Raw genomic sequence first — 13,895 nt, 5'->3', positions numbered from 1 at the left:
TATTAATCTCTAATAAAATTTAATGAAAGTGCTAGTAAGATCAAAGGATGGTCATGGTGGAAGAAGAAATGATTTCCCTCAAAACTTATGAAACCCAGGATTTGGTGCCACTTACTCCAAATCATAGACCTCTTAAGTTTTTTTGGTTGTATAACGAAGAAAATGGAGTTGTTAAATAAGTATTAATGTCCACATACTATAGTTAAAAGTGTGTAGGAGCCGGATGAGAGATGACATTAAATCATTTATGAGAAAAATGAAGAAAATGGAGGTGTTAAATAAGTATTAAAGTCCACATACTACAGTTAAAAGTGTATAGAAGCTGGGTGAGAGATGGGGTTAAATCATTTATGAGAAAATCTAATTAATTTCAAGATTAAAAAATTGATCACTAACAATTAAAATAATGAGATATAATAATAAGAAACCATGCTAGACAACCAAATAGTCGAAGCGTTTCACATCCAATTTTCTTCCAACTCAAAAGCGTCATTCCATCTAATACATTATGAGATCTATTCAAGATGTGATTGGCACTACCGTTAGCTTCTACCTATAGGGATGGGTCAAGAGATTTGGCTTGAATCATGTAGCTTGTTGTTGGCTTGAACCATGCCAAGTTGCCAATCATGTACCAATGCAAATCGGACTTTGACTAACTCATGCTGGATTAGTACTAGTAAAATATCTACAATCAATGCGCTACTGGAAACCTACCCAGTTGGAAGATTGACTTGAATCTCTGCTTGGAGTTGTTAAATAAGTATTAAATGGAGTTGGGGTGATGTATATTTACCCCACATTCCCCATTTCTCCAAAAAGTAAGTGTTCTCAGCTTGGAGGTGTCCTAGATACGTTTTCAACTTTTGTTCAATGGAATCTCGGAAAGGACTTAGGAAAATTAGGGTGGAGCTCAATCATAGCACATCAATTTTTCCAATAATAATGCAGATTTGAAAACAGTTTTTGAAATAAAAATATAAAATTTGCATTAATAAGGAAGATTATAATTTCTCTTAATAATAAAAATATAAATTAAAAAGCAAATAACTAGAATTTAACTTTTCGATTTCAAAGTAGCACATCAATTTTTTTTATAACAATAATGTACATTTCAAAATATTTTTTGCAATAAAAATGCATATTTGAAAACAAATGATGAATATACAATTTTCAAATCCATAAAATAATGACAAAATGTAGATCCAATTTGCAAATGGACTTCCAACTCCAAAACAAATTGCTGAGGTTATCAAAACAATTTTTTTTATAATAATGCATATTCAAAAACATTTTTTTGCAATAAAAATGGCAATTCAAAAAAAATGATGAAAATACAATTCTTAGATTTCCAAAGAGCACTTCACATGTTTTGTAATAACAATGCATATTTGAAAATAAATTTTTGCAATAAAAATGCAAATTTGAAAATGTTTATCTCTAAGCCTAAGTTGCCTATTAGTGTCTAACACTTAGTCATTTCCAAGGCAGTGTAGGATGGTTAGCGCTGCAACCAAGCCATCTAGACAAGGCGAATTTACAAACGATGTGTTTATTTTTCATCACATGTCGAGCAAGTCAAAGGTTGCCGAGCACCCCAGTTGAGACTAAGCAAGCATATAAGCTAAGTAACACAATTGAGACCGAGGAAGTAGAAAGTCAATTACTACTAAGTGGAAAGAATATGTTGAGCGAGTAGAAGCCGAGTGACAATATAAATGCTAGCCAAGTAAGCCAGCATTGACACATAAGTTTGTAATTCCACAAAAACTTACGTAAATCATTTTAAGTTGACCACTACATGATATTTAAAGATTGTAGAGACAATTAAACAGTAGATTACACATTTTTTCAAATGACATTAATACTTAGACAATAAGATTAACCAATTAGAAAATCAAAGTGACAAATGGGAAAAGAATGAAATATGGATCATTGATCGTAATCTAGAACTCTCTAGGATTATCTATTTAAGAAGGCTTCCTACCCTAGGATGGCCACCCTTAAACATCACACACAAGGGGAAGAATTAAACTTGGGAAAAAAAAGTCAACTTTGACTATTTAACAGCATGCATGTGAACACAAGTGAAGTGAAGGAGAGAACAAGCTAAGTATAGAGCGAAGGAAGGCTAAGTTTGAAAGAAGTTTAGAGAGTGCAACCAGAGTAGTGAAGGACAAAATAGAGATATCAGATCAAGAGATCGGATTGAGATTTTGAAGAGACGAGATCTATAATAAGCTTTCAGAAAAAAACTAAAGGGTCAAATATTGAATCAATTTTAACAAATTGAATCAGGACAAATATCTTAATAAAGTGATTCAAACAAACCTATTTCAAAATCTCTTAGGAAAGTCCTTATTTTATTGTAAGTGGAAAATATTTTAATAAGGTAAGACCTAAGCATCTTAAATTTTTTTTTCCTATAGAGAAGACCCCTCATAGGGTATATCATCTAACATAATCAAAATTATACCCTAACAGGTTAACTTTGTTGTTTCAACAGTAAAAAATTGTGTGTTTCACCCCCACTCTAGTTTTACCTTCATATTGAAGTGTTTCTAGGTAACCAAAATCATTATGTTAAGTGTTGATGGTTTTCATAGATGTCATGCTTAGATAGATTTGATTTCAACATTACATGTTTATGTTTATAAGGTATAAGATCTAAGATATGAGATGGATTAGGTGTGATTGATTTTTTTTATCAAAGAAAAGTATTATAGATCCCGATTCACCTCCTCCCCGCTCTCACTATCTTGTTTCCCATTAAGATTTCAAAAATTTGGTATTATAGATGAATTCTCTACAAAAATTCTAACAACTTGGGAGGATCAGTTCTTGAAGATGGAGGAATACAATTTGGAAAAAATCATTGAGAATGTAATGACGCCATCTTTTAGCCTTCACGTTCTCCAAAGTCTAAGTAGAGCATAAGAGGAAATTAAATTAGTTTTTTATAAAGTCATTAATAAAATTAAAATTAAAAATTAAAGGTGGCTTTATATTTAATTAATTTAATTAATTATTGTATTACATGGGAGAAGCTTCTAGAGTGTGTATTAATTATTAGAAGGGGGAAGCTTCTAGCACTTGCAATTAATTAATGTTTAGTATGTTCTAGAAGGGTGAAGGAAAAGGATAAATAGGGGTGAAAGTCTTATTGTTGAGCACTGGATTTTTGTGAATGACATTTGATAAGAACTTGGGTGTGTGAATCACATATCTCTCTTGGCAATAGAGGATGTTCATCCTCTCTTGTAGCATTCTAGATGTCATTCCCTTGGGGTTTGGCCTTTGGAATACATTTCTTTGTACTTGATTTCATCATTGAGAATTAATATAATTTCTAGCATTGGTTCAATCTTCAGTTTGCATAAAAAATTTATTTTGGCCTTTGGTTCAATTTTTGGGCATTCCTGGGTGTCCATTACAATGGTATCAAAGCTAGCCATTACAATGGTATTAGAGCAATAAGTCCTGCCATCTTGTGGAGATCTTAAGCATTTATGTTTGAACATATGACATGGGCTTTATAATTTTTGCAATACTAGAGAAAGACAATGTAGGAGTTTAGACTCACAAAACAAATAGGGTAGTTCATCCATGTAGAGGGATATACAATCAAGTCATACATATATATAGAAGACACATTCTTTGAACAAGACAATAGTATGGGTGATCGAGGTTATAGAAATGTCGGTCTAGATCAAGAAAATCTAATGTTCAGGTTACTGGGTACATTAGAGGAGCAGAATAGGCATATGGATATGATGCAATAGGAGCAAAATAGGCGAATGGATATGATGTTGCAGCTAATGGCTAGAGAGATGGGCATCAATATTAATCCAGGTGATGCCAACAATGGAAACGACAAGAATAGGGGCAATGATAATGGAAGCTGAGACAACATTAATGGTAATAATGGACATAAAAACAATGGGAATGGGGCTAATAACTTTAGACATGTTGCATACACAACTTGAATAGCCAGCTCGAGACCTCTTCTACCCACCTTCCCACCCAAAGATCAAGTTCAACCGATTAATGAATCACAAATTTCAGAGTTATAGGATCAATTTAGGATGGATTGGGAGGCTAGTGGACCAGAGTTTCAGGCAAACATTTCTCTAAAAGATTATTTGGACTTGAGGATGAGACGCATGCCTAGATCAGGAGGACAAAGTCAAAACATTAAACCAAGAAAGAAAGTTGGGAAACTTTCTTTACCTTATTATGATGCTTCAGGGAAGATGACCACATGAGCTTGGGTGCAGAAGATGGATACATACTTGTAGTTGAATCTTATGCCTGAAGAGAAGGCTATAAAGTATGCAACTATTCACTTGGATGGACCGGCACATGAGTGGTGACCCCATGGCATGGTAACCTTTGGACATAATCAAATCACATCTTACGAGGAGTTAACTGAGAAGAGATTTGATACTAGGGTAACTGAATTACAGTTTAAGGAGTTTCCACAACTCAAGCAATGGGGATGAATTGAGACGTATATCGGTGAGTTTTATAGTTTAGCTATGTTGGTCATAGATATTTCAGAGAGGAGGTTAGTAGTTTTTTTTGTGGATGGACTCTTAGAACCCTTGCAAGGTTAGGTCAAGGGGCATGACCTAGCTATGTTACAGGAGGCCACTAGAAAGGCTCATGTCTTAGCACCTTCTTCATTTAGGAGTAGATTTTAGCACAAAGACTTCACAAGAGCCTTAGGTGAAGAGTCATCCACTAGAGATTTAGGAGATACTTGACAAGAACACTAAGGTATTTGGCAAGATTCTACATGGGATTCCTCCTAACAGGGACATAGAGCATGTTATTGAGCTCTAGGAGGTAGCCAAACTGATCATGATTACTCCATATCATCATCCTAAGAAACATAAGGATGAGATAGAGAAGGAAATTAAGGAGTTTTTGGAAATAGGGCATATTAGGCCTAGTAAGAGCCCCTCTGCTTCAACAGTATTGTTGGTAAAGAAGAAGGATGGGATCATGCACATGTGCATTGATTACAGGGTATTAAACAAGAAGACCATTAAGAACAGATATCCCATCCCATGAATAGATGAGTTGATTGATGAGTTACATGGTGCATGTTTTTTTACAAAGATTGATCTATGGTCATGGTATCATCAAATCATGATGACGGAGGAGGACATTGAGAAGGTAGCTTTTTGGTGTCACTATGGCCACTTCGAGTTTTTGGTTATGCCATTTGGGCTAACTAATGCCCTTGCTACATTTCAGAGTTGCATGAATTAGGTATTCAGGGAGCAGCTTAGGAGATTTGTCTTAATTTCACTAATACATTTGGCATCGATTTGCGATGGCCAAGTGTCGAAATTGCGATGCAAATGTGTCGCCACTGCAACGACAGTAGACATCATTTTTTTTTAGTCACAAATTATGACATTTTTCTTGGACGTCACAATTTCGTCGCCTATTCATTGCAAGCTCAACATTCTATTCCATCATTGCTCCCATCGCAATGGATGTGGTTCCCGTCACAATTTCGACATCTTCACCACGTATTGCGACGGGTGGCGTCGGCATCTACCTATGGGTTTGCTGAGGCGACAGCCTTTACAGTTCATCCATGGGCGTCCCACTTGCGACGTCCATGGAAACTTGCGACGGTGCTGTCGACGTCGCTGGCCGTCACAATGTTTGCGAATGTGTTGCAATTGCGATGCAAAATCATCGATTGCGATGGCGTCGCTATGCATGCGACACTTATTTTGTCGCAATGCGCGTGCAGACATCGCAATTGTGACATCCGTGGTTAGTAATAATGCGGGGCCACTGTGGCGGCAATGCCAACTGCCGTCACTGCCACAACGGCCTCGCCACAAGCTCCCTGATTCCAATTGTATGGTGATTGGATGCTGTGAAATAAATTTAGATGTGGCATGAATAGGGAGGGTAGATACCAACACTCCACTAGGTAGGCTGCCTCTTGCTTGATGTCTTATGTGCTTGCTAGTTGGGGCCAAGAGGGTGAGGGTCCGCGCTTGGTCTTAGTGTGAGGATTGTTTCAGGCCAATCTATCATGCTCCCTTCTTCAAATGTGAACTCTAATAAAAAGATGGGTTTAATGAACTACACTTCAAATATTTTTCTAGAAGGGTTGCGCAGGATCTCAACCAGATTTATCTTGATAAAGTCTTTTTATGTAACCTGCAATAGTTATATATTCTACAAGAAAAGTGTGCAAGATATAGTGCAATAATTAAATGTTTAGTACATTGGAATGTTTGTAAATAATGGGAAAAAAATTGTCATGTGTGAAAGTTATGATGGTGTTACGATGATATTTTTTTTGGAGGATGGGTGTGTTTTCACAAAAAAATATCAAACATGTATTTATGATATGCAGCATTTCAAAATTATGCATAAGGGCAAAGAAATACATTGCATTAGCTTAGAACTAGAATGTATTTAACTTCTAAGTCAAACCCTCAAAATCAATCAAAAACTACAAAAGGTAAATGCCAAGCAATAAAGAAACACTTGTCAGATGAGCTAGTAAGGCTGGCTGCTATGATGTACAATCCATGAGGGGGTTGTAGTTCTTAATGAAAAAGTCTAGCTTTGTTTTAACTCCTAATTTGGTTCAGTTGTTCCACATCAAATACATCAGCCATTACAAAGACTCTCAATTAATTATTTTAGCATTAATTGGTGCCATAGAATTATGAGACTGCTAATGTCCCAAAAAATTTCAACCAATTTGTTTTTAGTACAATTTGCCCTATAAAAGCCATGGGACCAGCTGATTTATGAGTCTCCTGAACTTCTTAGTAGTTTAAGTGGCTCCCCTCTCTTCATGGGACTATACCCTAAGTAGTTGCAATTTCTGCATAGGGGTATAAAAACTTGTTTTTGTTTGTTTTTTACAGTATTCACTAAGATGATATGCCTACAAATGACACAGGAAGCTACAAAAATGATGTTACTTCTATTTTTGAAATGAAAATTGTGTGTGAAAGATCTGCATAGCTTTTTGACAGTTTGTGGTAATTTTTCTCATATATTTGAGTACCTCAAGGAGGCACAAAATGCTCATTAGGCTTCACAAGTTTTGTTTACCATCTTTTATGATTCAGAAGAACCAATGTTGTTCAATTTGAAAGCTAAATTCATAATAAAGTGCTCTCGATTGATCCATTTCTACTCAGCTTATATAGGCAATGGTGATGTAATAGCAATCACAAACAATGACATGGAAAGGAGAAATGTTGTGCTTATTGTGACGGGCCAAACAAAATGAATTGCTAGTGATATATTTGTGTTTGAAAAGAATCACTATGTTTTTAGATGAAGAGCTTGTGGAGTTCTTGTCAGATTTGGAGGCAAGAAGTCAACAAGTTTGATTTTCCTCCTTACTAGCTAATGCTAAGGGGAAAAAAATTATTGACAAAATGTGGGCCAAAATTCTGGAAAAAATTGGGAAAATCCTGATCAATCTTGATTTTTTAAAGAAAATATAATATATGACAAATATTATGTATGGAATAATTAACTTATATTAAGAGTGATATATATATATATATCTTATTATATATATTGTTATATAACAATTATAATATATTGCGGGTATATTACTTGTATTATAACTATAACTAATATAAGTTAATATGTTAAAGAGACATGTCTCTTTATTTCACAATTATATTCATTCATATAGTAACTTGAAACACACATAAAAGATCCACAAGTGCTATTACAAGTTACAGAATAGTCGATCCTATTTCACTAACATGGTATCAAAGCAGTGTTGCGATCGAGACAACAAATTAGAGATCTAGTATCACAACAGATCATTTGCTAGGAATAATAGAATCACATGCCTGAAATAATGATGGAGAACTTCTGAACCACTGGAAAAACTATATCTCTGACTCACCTTGTGCGACATCAACTTTGTAATAGGAACCAACGATGGAAGATTACTGGGTTAGAACTTGATATGTATCAATAGAAAGGAATGAAGAACATTGTGTATGTAGTGAATCATGATATACATAACATGTTATACAACTATGAGGATGAAGGAAGATGTCATAGTAGTTTCAGTGAGTAGCTGTCTTCTATGCAAAGCAAGTATTGTTACCAAAACTACTTACCATGTCACCTGCAAAGGCAATGAAAAGATTAAGATCTAAAGTATGCGGTGGGAGTATGCAATGGAAATGATCTGCATAGGGCCTCTTAGAGCACTCTACAATTACAGATCATAATTGCAATTTGTCTATGTTGATGGAGAATTTTATTTTGGTGAAGACAAAGACAATATTCAAGCATTGCTGGTACCAGATGATCAACCTCATACTTAAAACAATAACAGCCACAAAACTGTATATTGGGATGGCACATAATGAAATATTCTGGATTTATTTTGTTCTTAGCTCCTCGTCTCAAGCCATAATTTCTGGAGGACATATCGACTTTTATATATCCAATGACTTATATGAATAAAACAACAATTATATATCTCACAAAGGTAGAAGTATAATGAAGTGTGATACTAATAAGGCACTGATACTGAAAAGTTAATTATTTTGGGTGACCCATCTGCTAAATGAACCAAATAAAGGAGCTATGTGATGGGACAAATGCCACAAATAAGACCTCACTCAATTAAGAGGACCGTGGCTATGATGTGCCAACACAATGGATAAAATTGCTAATCATTGACACAAATTCTCATTTATAAAATCCTTAAAGTTACCTTGACATAGCAGTAGTGAATATGCAGGGTGAGCAATTACTATCCTTTGGGGAGCTTCTAATCTACTTGCAAGGGATTGCATAAGATTGATAAAGCAATATTATATTGTTGACTGAACTGCTGACATCTTTGCATTTACAAGGAGTTGGGAATGAAAATACACATCCATTCATACAAGTACTCTAGGGTTTCCATATCAATATCAATGGGATGGAAATGATTTTAGATTTCAAATATAAATTTTAAAGTCTCTATCTTGGAAAAATATAAGGTGTGGATATGTGTGAATGAGTAAGAGTGCGTAGTGTGTGTGAAATAAAAAAGAAGACAAATGGAGCACAACACATGCTAGAATTGCAACATACTATGGGAGTACATACAGTATATCCAAATTGTTGGACAAATTGGCTTAAGGGAATGTTACCAAGAGATGGGATGCATCGATTGGAGATTAAGGGCATGCATAAATATTTTCGTGAAAGAGAGTGTATGTGATATAAAATATAATACTACAAAAATAATGGATAATATGGCTAATCCAAGATGATTTGATTATGTGGTATTTGTAAAATCCATTAGGAAGAGCCAAACCATCTTATCAAACTATCAATATGGCTAGTCTCTCATTCTACATACTACGACATTAACCCTTCTTGATATGTGTAACCCTTGTACTTATGAAGTCCTTGCATAGCCATTGGAGTTCAAATATTGTACTATGAATTGATATAAGAGTGGTGATCTCTTATGAAGTGTTGGAGTTTATGACTGTATCACAACCTATATGGAGAATTAACACACATTCGTGTGTTTTGGGGTAGGGTGGTTATTTGAGTATCTTATTGAGCTTCACTTTGTTTTGAGAATAGTTTAATATTCTCTACTAAATAGGGCCAACCACGTGAAGGTGGAAGCTCATTTGGCCCCACCCCCCTCCCCCTAACATCACTCTACATTCCCCGTTAACATCTAACATTCATTCATTCTTTCAACCATTAATAAAATGTAACATTCAATCAATATCACATGATAACATTCAATCAATATCACATGATAACATTCATTAACACATTAGATTCGCTAACATGCAATATTCATCAATATTCTGCATTAACACATAATTCATGAACATTCATTAGCACATAATTAAATTCATTGAGACATAAAATACAATCATTATCAATTAAGGTATGTAGTGACAATCATTTCTTTTTTTCTTTCTATTTATTTTTTCTATGTAAGCTCTAAGAGGAGCATTAGTGTCATCATCAATTCCTCCCTCATCAGTTGTTCTATTCTTTGTTCTTGATGATCTCAAATTCCTATGTTGTTGCAAAGGGGGGTCCTCTGCAATAACAAATAAAAGAGTTAAATTAAAAATAATTTATTATAATTGTTACAAGTATTTAATTATTTTAAATAACATAACTGTGTCTCTTTACCTGATCTGACCACATCATTTTGTCTGGACTCAACATCAACATGGTCATGAACATCAACCCCTTGATCTTCTACAACTGCTATACAAAATGTTACGTTAATCCAAACACCAATTGCAATTACATATAAAAAAATTAATAGCAAATGTATACCTCCACCACTGGGATGCACATCATGCGAACCTTCGACATCCACAGATTGTGTAGAAGGATTGTCAGGCTGCATTCCAACATCCTACGCATTGTTATCATTTCTTTCTTAAAATAGATATGCTCACTTTATATTGGAACTTAACATCAAATAGACTAATTGGTAAAGTATTCAATTTGAAATAAATTTCATTTATCTTATTTACCTGTGGCTGAGATGCATCAGTATTAGAACCTTCCACACTAATTTCATCTCGTAGCCATTTAGCCACGGCTCTATAGCCTTGTTGGAAGCCAATTCTCTTATCGTCTTCTGTGAGGCATCTCTTGAACTCTAAGCCCTGCATTTTTGCGTGGTATGGTGAATTTTACTTGCATTGTTTCATCAACCAATGGAGGGTAGTTAAAATATCAATAGCAAATCATCTATATCCATCACAATATAATAGGAGAAAAATCGAGCAGTTTTGATGGAGCAATCTACTATATAAATGTTGCATGTTTGTATGGTTTGCTTGTACCAACATATTTTCTCCAAATTCTTAAGTTGGGTAAGAGTTAGTTCAGCTCTTTGGAAATAAAAATGGCTGCAAGTGCTGCTGCATTCCCTCATTCTTTCAATCACTGCCTTTATTCTCAACTATTGGATGAAAATTCAGTCAAGGGTGAGATTTTAAATAATGTCATATTAGTGAGTCACAAGTTTTCTTCACTAATCTAGATTGCAGAGTCTTGACTTCAATTGTTGAATTGTTGAATTGTTTATATTGAATATAAAAATCCACTACTGTTTTTATATTCTATTGACCTATTTATAATTGATGAGCTAAATAAGGGAGTCCTAGCATTTCCCTTCACATTATATAAAAAATTTGATACAATTTTTCATTTACTAATACTTATAACTCTTGCTTGAAGTTTCGAAAAACCACCAGAGCTGAGCTTGTGTGTCTCGTGCTTTTCTAGTCTTCTCTTTGTTGCCTTTGATGTGTCAGGCAATCTATGAAAAGTTTGAAATATGTTAGATAGTATAAATATGGAGGTTAATTAGTACATAATTAGATTCTCAATAGTATCACATACCTTGCTGTACTCTCAACTGGTGTAATATTATTTTTCTTGTCAGCTTTATACTTTCCATCCAAAATTAGAGCCTGCCACTCAGCCTCAAGAACATAGGGCAGATGCTCGTACCTAGGGTTATCCCATAAATTTTTTCTGTATTGGTCCCTAATATACTTCAAACATAAACTGACTTTTTCAAGGAGCTTGTTTCTCTCAAATGCACGAGGTCCAAAGAGTTGGGTCGTGCTCTCTATAAGATCATCCTTCAACGGTTTGCGTTGGTGATTCCACCTTTTAAGTAAAAAAAAACATGTTAGACTCATAAATGAAGTGAAGCTACCTTTAATATAGTTCAAGAAATGGATGAAAAGGAAAACTATTATAGCAATGATATGAAATCAAAATAGTGGTTTGGGGTTTTAGTTAGGATATGATGTTCCACTAGGTACGCATGGTGGGCCCAAATATTTGCAAACACTCATCACCAAGTTCTCTCCAAAAAAGATCATTCCCTACAAAACAATCATGGGATCATTAGTCGATGAAGAGTGATCAAAATCTAAATTACTATTATATCACTATAGAATAATAATAACTTTAAAGTACCTGGAACTTTGGCTACTTTTAATGGAATGCCTTCATCGTCGCTGACGATCAATGTGACATCCTTCACCGTTCCCATACTAGGAACATAGGAACATCCAGGAAATGATGTTGCAGGTCCTATTGCAAAAAGTTTCATAAGTTTCATAAGTCTTTGTCATGATCGAAGTATAAAAGAACAAATGATAATTGATGTTATAAAGTTGTAAAAAAGAAACTATTTGTTGCTGTCATAAGAGAGAAAAAGAGGGATTTGTGTACTAGCAGATGGTGCAACAGTCGATGCATGTAAGCTGTGTGTTACTGACTCAGCAGTTGAAAAGAGATTTGTGGTTGTCTTGGATGGAGGCGGTGTCATCGTAGGATTCAATTGATGTGAAGCTAAAGAATAAAATTGTTAGAGCATGCATAAATATAGAACGCGTGGACTAGCATGGACAAGATTGTTAGAGCATTAAAAAAAATGATTGTTCGAGCATGTATTGCCAATGATTATGATCATTCCTATATATATTCAATGGAAAAAAAAAGTGGGGAATGAAACATGCGATCTACCTGAACCACCTGCAGCACCCTCATCATGGGAACGGGGCTCGAAATCAAGCAAAAAACTCTGTAAAGACAACGCATCCATATTTTAATTATGCCATAAAAGAGCATAACATAAAAGCCATTATTGAACTCTTGTTATAATTAAAAAATTCATTAATACTTACTTTAAAGGACTCAGAGGTGTGCAACAATTTAGATGCCCTATCTTTTATTTGTTGAGTCATAGGCTTTATGGTTGCCAAACGTAGAATTTCTTTGCTAATTTTCTTTAAATTAATTTTAATCGAACCGATCGGGTCATCGGTCTCTGCTAAATCGATATAGAAAGGGTCCTCCTTAGGGGGGGCCTACTAAGGGACTGCAGGTTTCTTTCCCTCCCTTCGACCACTAGCCCTCTGTGACAACAATAGTATTAGTATTATCAAAATTACTCCAAAACAATAAAGAAAACAACATTAAAAAAATAACATTTTGCTTCTGTCTAGTTTGCACAATTACAAATCAGTTTTACCTCCTCATGTGTAGATGAGCCGGGAGCATCGTCAGCATCCCCTCCGGGCGGTTGCTCCATATTGTGCCCTTGTGTCAAAGATGAAGTATAAAAATGTTAGCCAAAAATTTATTGACTAAATGGTATGTTGGAGTCATTGATTAGAAGTTGGTTTAATAGTATGTACCACCCCCATGATAGTAGCCTCATTTGTATCTATGCGGTTCAAATTGTAATCAATAAGAAGCTCTTCCCTTGCACGTATTCATTTTATCACACAGATGAATACATAATTTCCCTCGCACGCCTCAAATATGCAATTGGGTTGCTTTATAGTTGACCCAGGTCGTGTACTATTTATAAAACCCGCAATATTCCCTGTTGCTTTTTGCCTTCCATCAATGTATATAGCCACACTTTTACTTTGATTATTGTCTTGCTGTTGTATATAATTTGCCGAGAGGGCATACCTACGCATACTTTTTTTATATTTAACAATATGCATCCAACTTTTGTAATCATAACATGGTCCAACATACTCCATCAATTCAGAAACTTTTTTGTAAGACACCTTTATGCCGTCCATAGAAAATAGGCCCAAACCGTGTAGTGATGATGGTGCTATGCGATATATCCTCTCATTAACACAAAAATCAGTGTTTATTGGAGGAAGTTCCTTGGGTACCCAATGTTTCTGTAGATGTTGGTACCTCAAGGGCACCTCGATGTTGCCTTCTATCTCATCATCATAACAACATGACCCCCCTTGAGCAAGGAAAAATTTCATGCATTTATTGAATTTCCTTCTAGTCCTTTGACCTCTAGTTAATCTCCATGTTCCAGATAAACT

The 13,895-nt window shown here is 35.0% G+C and overlaps 1 protein-coding gene across 1 annotated transcript in view; it reads left to right on the top strand.

The window, feature by feature from the left end:
- Window positions 1-13,895, top strand: part of LOC149546375 (uncharacterized) — a 227,118-nt gene that overhangs the window by 25,913 nt on the left and 187,310 nt on the right. The window lies entirely within an intron of this gene.

The sequence above is a fragment of the Cupressus sempervirens genome, chromosome 7, assembly GCF_028749045.1.
Source record: "Cupressus sempervirens isolate cs-2001-9-10 chromosome 7, ASM2874904v1, whole genome shotgun sequence".
Lineage (NCBI taxonomy): Eukaryota > Viridiplantae > Streptophyta > Pinopsida > Cupressales > Cupressaceae > Cupressus > Cupressus sempervirens.
The sequence above is the reverse complement of the archived record's forward strand: the minus strand, read 5'-3'. Positions and strand labels throughout refer to the sequence as shown.